The following is a 7,837-nucleotide window of genomic DNA, read 5'->3' on the forward strand; positions in this document are numbered from 1 at the left end:
CTCCTTACAGGCAGCAGACAGTCAAAGGTAGAGCAAAACGAGTTCCTACACATTTGACTAAAATGTGTTTTAATGATAACATTGTGTCAGAGCACAATTATACCTGCCAGCATATTATACCTGTTTCCCTCAGCCACCTACAACTATGTGTACTTTGTAGGACAACAGGGAGGCAGACATTTTAGGATGAAAGTGAAAGCTTAACTGGAAAGGGTGCACACCTGGTGGATAGATGCCATCTTCATTTGGCAACAGCTGCCTTCGTAGCTGGTCAAGAGCACGTTAAGCAAGGCATTGTCCATACTGCTTTGTATCCTCATCATAAGATTTAAGATGCTTGATATTACTCCAGCAGGTCCTGGCAGTGTACGGTGTGTTGGTTATGAATTCTGAGATGAAGGACATCTGTGTGTATGTTTTCTTTTGGTGGTATTCTGAGGAGCACATCAGTGAAACAAAAACCACAATAAATCACATATTCACTGATGAATGATTATCACCAGCCATGCACACATGAAGATATTGTATAGTGCTGACAAAAGTAAGAGTCAAAGTAAAGACCATCATTGCCTCATGACCAAATCCCTCACAACCTTGTAAAAAAACTGTAATTTGGAAACGGTACATGTACGTAAGTAAGCTAATTAAAGACACATAATCTGCAAACCCAACCATACAATAGATATTCTGGATAGGTTATCAATTAGGCCATTTTGACAATATCCAATAAGGCATATTGCCATTTAAAGAAATCTTGAGAAACCAAGACCCTTGATACCAACCAACCCTTGAAAAGTGAATTTATTTAATAATGTATGCTTAAATAGGCAAACTTTGTAAAACTGAACCTGACATTTTATGTCTACCTTTGTCTCTATACATTTTCATTTAGCTACCAAGAATAGTCTTTCCTGTTCCTTCCTCTCCCTTTGCCATTAACCTAAACCACCATGGAGATACAAGATAAATTATGGAAAACTTCCAGGAAATCATTCCAGTACATCTTCCCACGAAACAGGAAGCAGAGATACTAAGGACCCTGTAGCCCAGCACTCATCAAACAAATCATAGCAACACATCCACAAGCAGTCTCCAGTAAATTGTTGTGTTAACCCGCAGGCAAGGGTCTCCCCATGACAATTCAATAAGCCGAGACCCCTCCATGCACAGCCTACTTAGATAATCAAACAGTCCTCAAGAATGAACTGAGACTTACAACTGTACAGTATGTTTTTTTCATTCATTCACCCAAAATGAAATAAAATAAATGACATGTCAATGTCATCTAGAAAGGGTATAGCTCATTGGTAGAGCATTTGAGTATGGATCAAGAAGTCCTAAGATGAAATCCCTCCCTATACATTGCTTTGGATAAAAGCGTCTGCTAAATGAATACATTATTACTATTATAAATTCATGTGGATATTGTCACAAGGACCTTGAGTCGAATGTAGGCAGGAAACAGATATGATGCAGGAGGTTGTGTTTTAATGGATGTCCATCAGCAAAACAAGACAGCAAACAAACTTAGGTGTTCTTAGAAAAAAACAATAAAAGGAAACGGAATCACACTTGAATCGAGCGGAGCTCAAAGAGGCAATAGTGATGCCCGACATGCTCTAACATAGTATGACAAGAAAAAACGTGACAATACCCAACAAATGACAAACACAAACTAACACCTTAAATACAAAACATAATTGGCGACAGCTGAGGACTTGCAAACAGGTGCGCGTCATTACGCATCACTTGCTCCCGAAGACTGAGTGTTCAAGGAATCCTAATATTCGGGAGAGAGGGAGCATCGTGGTCTGGATCTTCCAGTAGGCATAACAGCTATAAAAATAATAATATTTGCATACAGGTCTGTGTGTACGCTTTAACATGTGGTAGAGCAATTTAAAATCATCAAGATTCATTTTAAATGATCTAAACTAAAATAATAAAAAATATTTTGAAAAATAATTACATCCTTTTCCAAAAATGTGTTTGTTGCCATTGACCCATCAGATTTGAATCTATGAATCGCCAGAGCTTAAGCAACTGTGGTCTATATGTGGCCTACTTTGCAACTACCATAATTTTCTACAAGAAAATGCAACTACACAAGGGGGGGGGGGGGTGTACTACGATATCATGCGATGTCCGGTAAAGCTCTCAAACAAAATGGAAGATAATGGTATGTGTTTAAATTACTATTGTACAGTATCATCTGCAGATTGCTCTGACACAAAATGTTCTTTCATGATGGTACTAAACCTACACAGAGTATCATTTTTTAAAAGGATACAAAATATTATCACTGCACCCTTTGAAAATGAGTTTAACCTAATGTCACAGCGAGCAAAAAGGCACAGCCTGTTAACATTGGTCCTGATTTAATGCAAGATTTTGATAAAATTTAGTTTTTCTTTGTGAAAGCCACAGTTTTTAACTAGAGAGATAAAGTATCCAATTAACAGTGTATGGTAATGTTGACATTTACACTAGGGGAAAAGCCATATCATTTATAACAGTAGGATGTGGTGGTAATCTGAACTGCATTTTCTCATTCAACGCTGTTATACAATACCAATATGTATAATTAACGGTAGTGTTTGCTCATTTTAACAGTAGAGGCAACCCAATACATATTTAGAAATGCAGGAAAACTACTAATAATGCATTTATGGTCATTGCTGTCTGAAACTATGCAATGAAATTAGGAGATTTGTCAACATTAGGTTTGCACAGGGACACAATTCAAATATAATCCAGGAGTGGATTGAGCCTTGACTAGGCATTGCATACCTGTTTTTCTGTCTATGTTGTAACTGACTGTTACAACCTTGTGACAACATGAACAAAATCTTTCTTCAAAAAAGACAACACTTCTTGCATATTCACCAAATGTAGAGACTTTATCAGCAGCTCATCAATGATTTTAGCAGAGGATGGTACTGGTTGGCATCAGCAACTATTAGACCCAATAGATCAGATTTCTGGGATGGCAAATTGAGTTTACCCTCTTTGGAAATGGTCAGAGGATAGATATCTTTCTTGTGAGAGAAAAACTCATCCAGGTTATCATCTCTAAACTTAATGGCAATGTAACAGTTGAAGTCACAGTTACAGTCACTTTCCAAGGATGAACATTGAGCTTTCATATTTGAATTAGGCCTTACTTGTGTGTTCTTGAAAAGAGGAAGTTTATTTCTCTTAATACTCTGATGAATGGATGTATTCTGATCAACAATGACTCCCTTCACAAAGTTGTGATATTGGGCAGTGCGCCACTTCTCAATTATACGTGCAATGTTGATGTTGTCTTATTTTGCACAGTTGTGGGTGTCCAGTACAAGCAACTCTTGACGTGTACCTTGGAATAGATTGCCCATGCCAGAGATTGTACAGCAAGTAGTTTGAAAATTGTTTTTCGAAAGTGTTGTTGCTGGGATGCTGGGTGCTGGAACATGTGAATTGGCACACGAGTCACTACTTGATTATGCCCCTCAAATCAGATCTTAGACTGCTTGTTAGATGCTTTTTATATTTTTTTACTTTCAACACTGAAATTAGTTGGGTGCATCATAGGTCACTTTCCAACAGTTTAGACTGCCATTTTGATTTTTGTAATTGCTCACTTTCTGTTTAAGAATTTTTGAAGGCACCCCTTCAAGCAGATACAAGGATCAATAAAGGAACTTATCCAATTAAATGCTTTTCTGAGGTCCATTCTCTGCCTTATGTCGATTGCTGATTGTTGAATTTATTTAATAGCTCACTTCCCGTTAAATTTCATTTCATCAAGTTGAATGTTTTATGAGGTCCTTTAGATACCTTTTGAGTCAGGTTCCAACTGTTTAGTGGCCATTTAGATTTCTTTGCTAACTCATTTTCTGTTTAGTAAAATATTGAGTATCCATTCAAGGATGTCTTGGGATCATGCTTCTATCCACAGAGTAACGAGTTTGAATTTTTTTGTTTGATTCCCCTGAATATGATGTCTATTGACCTTATCCACGGTTTACCAAAAATTATAACATTTATCAACTTTTTTCCCCCTGCAATACCCAATTTCTCCATGCCCGTATTCTCATCCTCAAATGCCTCTTGGTATGGCAATGCATTGCAACAAGGCGGCTTGACGGTTCATTGTCTGTGTAAAAGAACCATTTAACTCAAAATAAGCTAAATAAGACTGCAGAAACAGGTATTCAAAGCATAGTCTACACTCAAATAGTGGGTTCACTATCAAAGCACAATGTCTGTGCAGAGGTTGACTCCTGTTGGACCCTGTCTGTCCCAAGCCTACTCCTTATTCTCCATGGCTCAGGACCACAATGTCTAGGGCTTGGTGCGTTTACATGGGTTAGGTCAATTACTTTTATCTGTGTTTAGACACCCAAAATTGAGGTAAAAGTTGTGGCTCACTAACAAGAGTGGGTTAAGATTAAATAGTCTAAGCGGGAAGATTGTCTAATGAACTGTTCAGTTATTTTAGGTCAGACAGGGTCTGTGTGGATTACCTCAACAGAGCAGGGGCATGACAAGACCCTGCAACATTCTGGCTTGTGGATTTTGGTTTCCAATACAAATCTTGACAAATGAGCAAAAATGTGACACATTAACAAAATCATCGTTGGGAAACAATAATCTCCGGATGGATTAATTTAGTTTGCAACACATTATCTGTTATTTTTGAAACATTGGATTTGTCTTTGGATACATCTCTAGCAACTACAGAAGAAAATAATTAAGCAGAGATAACAATAGCTGTGATTTGTGCAAACAGTGATTTAAAAGATGGAAAACTGAAGCTTCATTATGTTTATTTGGAAGATATTATACTATATTGTCTGTTTGTATTCAGCATAGAGGATTGTTGTTGAAAACCTAAAGGAATCTTCATAATCACAGGAATTCACTGACTTGAATGTACTGATGATATTTATTGTGGTGAAATTCAGCCACTTCTGTTGCAAACTTCGAAAGCAAGCTAAACCCAAGGGGGGGGGGGGGGGGGGGGATTTTCGATAGGTGTAAACCAACCCCTGGGTGTTCTTCTCAGCCTTTGAGAAAATGAAGGCTCATTTGCTCTGTTTGAAAATCTCCTCCTTGTGACGTCACAAGGAGGAAGGTTACCTCCCCTCTCTCTGCTTTGCCCGCCCAGAGAATCTGTCCCGCCCATAAGAAACTGAGCTATGACCGTGCAAGTGTTTTTATCCTCGAGAGACATCATGGCTTGCAAACGAACGAAGCATTACATTTCCTCAGTTTGGATGTACAAAGGAAAACAAAAATCTTTTTACAGTTCCTTCATCCGCGCCTCTGAAGACCCAGTGTCTTAATTGTATTTTCTCTGGAAATGCGCCTACACAATGCGCCTTCTGTTGTAGGCGCATTTGTTTTGTATGTTTTGTATGTCTGCGTCAAACACTTCAGCCACAACTGTTTCCTCAACTTGAGCTAATACAAAACTGGCCTTGCTGAAATTAAATTCTGGATCAGTACTAACTCTCCTTCGTCCAGCTACTAACCTCGGACAAGTAAGTTAACTAACGCTATATCATTTTGTAGCTTTACTGTATATGGTTACCTAGCTTGCTACCCTTAGAATATGGCTGTAACATTAGCTCTGCAGCTAACAGCTGAGTTACTGTTGCTAATGGAAAGGTAGATAGCATCAAGTATGTGTGTGAATACACATGCTGTAACGTGAGTGTTGTACACTTCTTTGTTATTTGGATAACCGTTCTGCTGTTGGTCTTATGGCGCGCGCGATATCCGCCTTTCCCCTCATTGAAATGACTGAGTGTGTACCTCTGCAAACCAGGGCTATCAGATGAGAATGGGCAAATTCGAGGCATCTTACAGCAACGAGGTTACAGCCATTGCGATACATCCATTGTAAACATTAGCGCATGGTGCCGCCCCTCCGCTCCTCATTAGCATTTAAAGCTACAGACACCAAAACAGCGCGTTCTGAGGAAAGCTCCTTGTGGGACTGCTAGTAGTGGCTGTAATTCTGCACCAAGGCTGAATTTCGGGAAAGAGACTTCTGATACAGTATTAGGGGACCACTAAGGCCTATATAAAAGCATCCAAAAACAGCATGTCATGTCACCTTTAATGGTTGCAAATACAGTGCATATAGTGCACTTTACATGCTACAATGTAAGCTTAAAATTATTTCCACGTGACTTGTAGACTTGCATTAATTCCATGAATTGTCGACCTTACCATTTCTTCTGCTTGATTACATATTTAATGACTTTTAGAAAATTGAAAAAATCGTCTTGCAACTTAAAACCTGAAAAACATATATATATATATATATATATATATATATATATATATCTTATTTGGTTAAATCATGTACTGTATATATAAAAATCTTGCCATTCTCACTGTCAAGCTAAAACTTAAATATTTCATTCCAGCTACTGAATTTGTGTGAAAACTGTCAATTTTGCCAGAGACTTTTTTCACAATCGAAAACCTCTTCCCTCTTATAGACATGATCTGACAGGAAATCTTTGAGAGGCAGCACCAAGCTAACTGCCCAGAGATTTCAAATGTCTGTTCGTGCTTGAGGAGAAGCTGAGCATTGGCCTCCTATTAGTCTAAACACAGAGAGTTGAGAATCCCTCTCTGCTCAGCCTAGGCCTGCTGAGGGGCTGACAGCTCTCAGCGTCCCAGCCTGTCAAACAGGCCCTGTTATTCAAAACCCTCTCCTTGGGCCAAGAGAAAACACACACACTTTGGCAAGCACACACACAAGCACACACACACACTCACAAAAACAATCAGCACAATTGCACGCACATATACATCAATTGCACTTTCCTACACTATCACTCCCCACTATTTACACAAAACGTTTTCACTACTCTCAGTTCTGCTTATTGTCAGCATTTCAAAAAATATGCTAATCAAGATCAAAAGCATTATCCAAACACACTAAATTATTGTGATTTCCTCTTTTTAGAGCAGTGCTGACAACAAAAATAAATCTTTGTGGATTATTGTCAATCCGTGTGATTGGTTGAAAAATACGAATCATTAGCTCCAATTTAATAACATCTCATAGACTCATAGAGCTGACAAGTGTCCAATCAGAATTTGAAACGACTCCTGGATTGCGAATACCAGCTTGCAAATGAATCTGCAGGTGCCTCCCCAGCTGTATTCTGAAATTCATCACACTCTGTGAATACTAAGGAGCAGAACATCTTTGTTCATGCTCACATTGTCTGTTAACAATGAAAAACCATTACTGATTTTGGATTTCATTAGACCACATAAATGCAAACACATTTACGTAGATCCACGCACACACACACACACACACACACATGTACACACAGATGTAGGGCTATTTGTATTTCTTCTCAATACATGTTTTACAATTATTCTGTCTATGGCCATGTTTCAGACTGCCTACAGCACTGAGCCTATATTGGTCAATGTCATTAGGAAACAACTATTATTTTGATGCTTTTACAGAAATACAAATTGTCTGTTGTAAAAGTCAGTACAGTAAATGTATTCAGTTCACACTGTTAAACTTTTAGTCAGAAGTGTGAATACTATGTCAATCTTTTTTTTTTGCATGTTCAAGTCAGAATCCACAGTTCTGACAGATTGCTTACCAAAATAGTGCATTGATCAATGATAACATGTTACTTCCTTATTCACTCTGAGCCAAAGGTAATGAATGTACTGCAGTTTGTATTATCCAGAGAGAGTTTGAGTAAAAAAAAAAGAAGTGTGATTAGAATTCTTTTTTTTTTTTCACATCATAAGCACTCCTGCCTGGACACTCAAGAGACTTGAATCACTTGTATCTTTAATG

Source organism: Osmerus eperlanus, chromosome 24 (genome assembly GCF_963692335.1).
Source record: "Osmerus eperlanus chromosome 24, fOsmEpe2.1, whole genome shotgun sequence".
NCBI lineage: Eukaryota > Metazoa > Chordata > Actinopteri > Osmeriformes > Osmeridae > Osmerus > Osmerus eperlanus.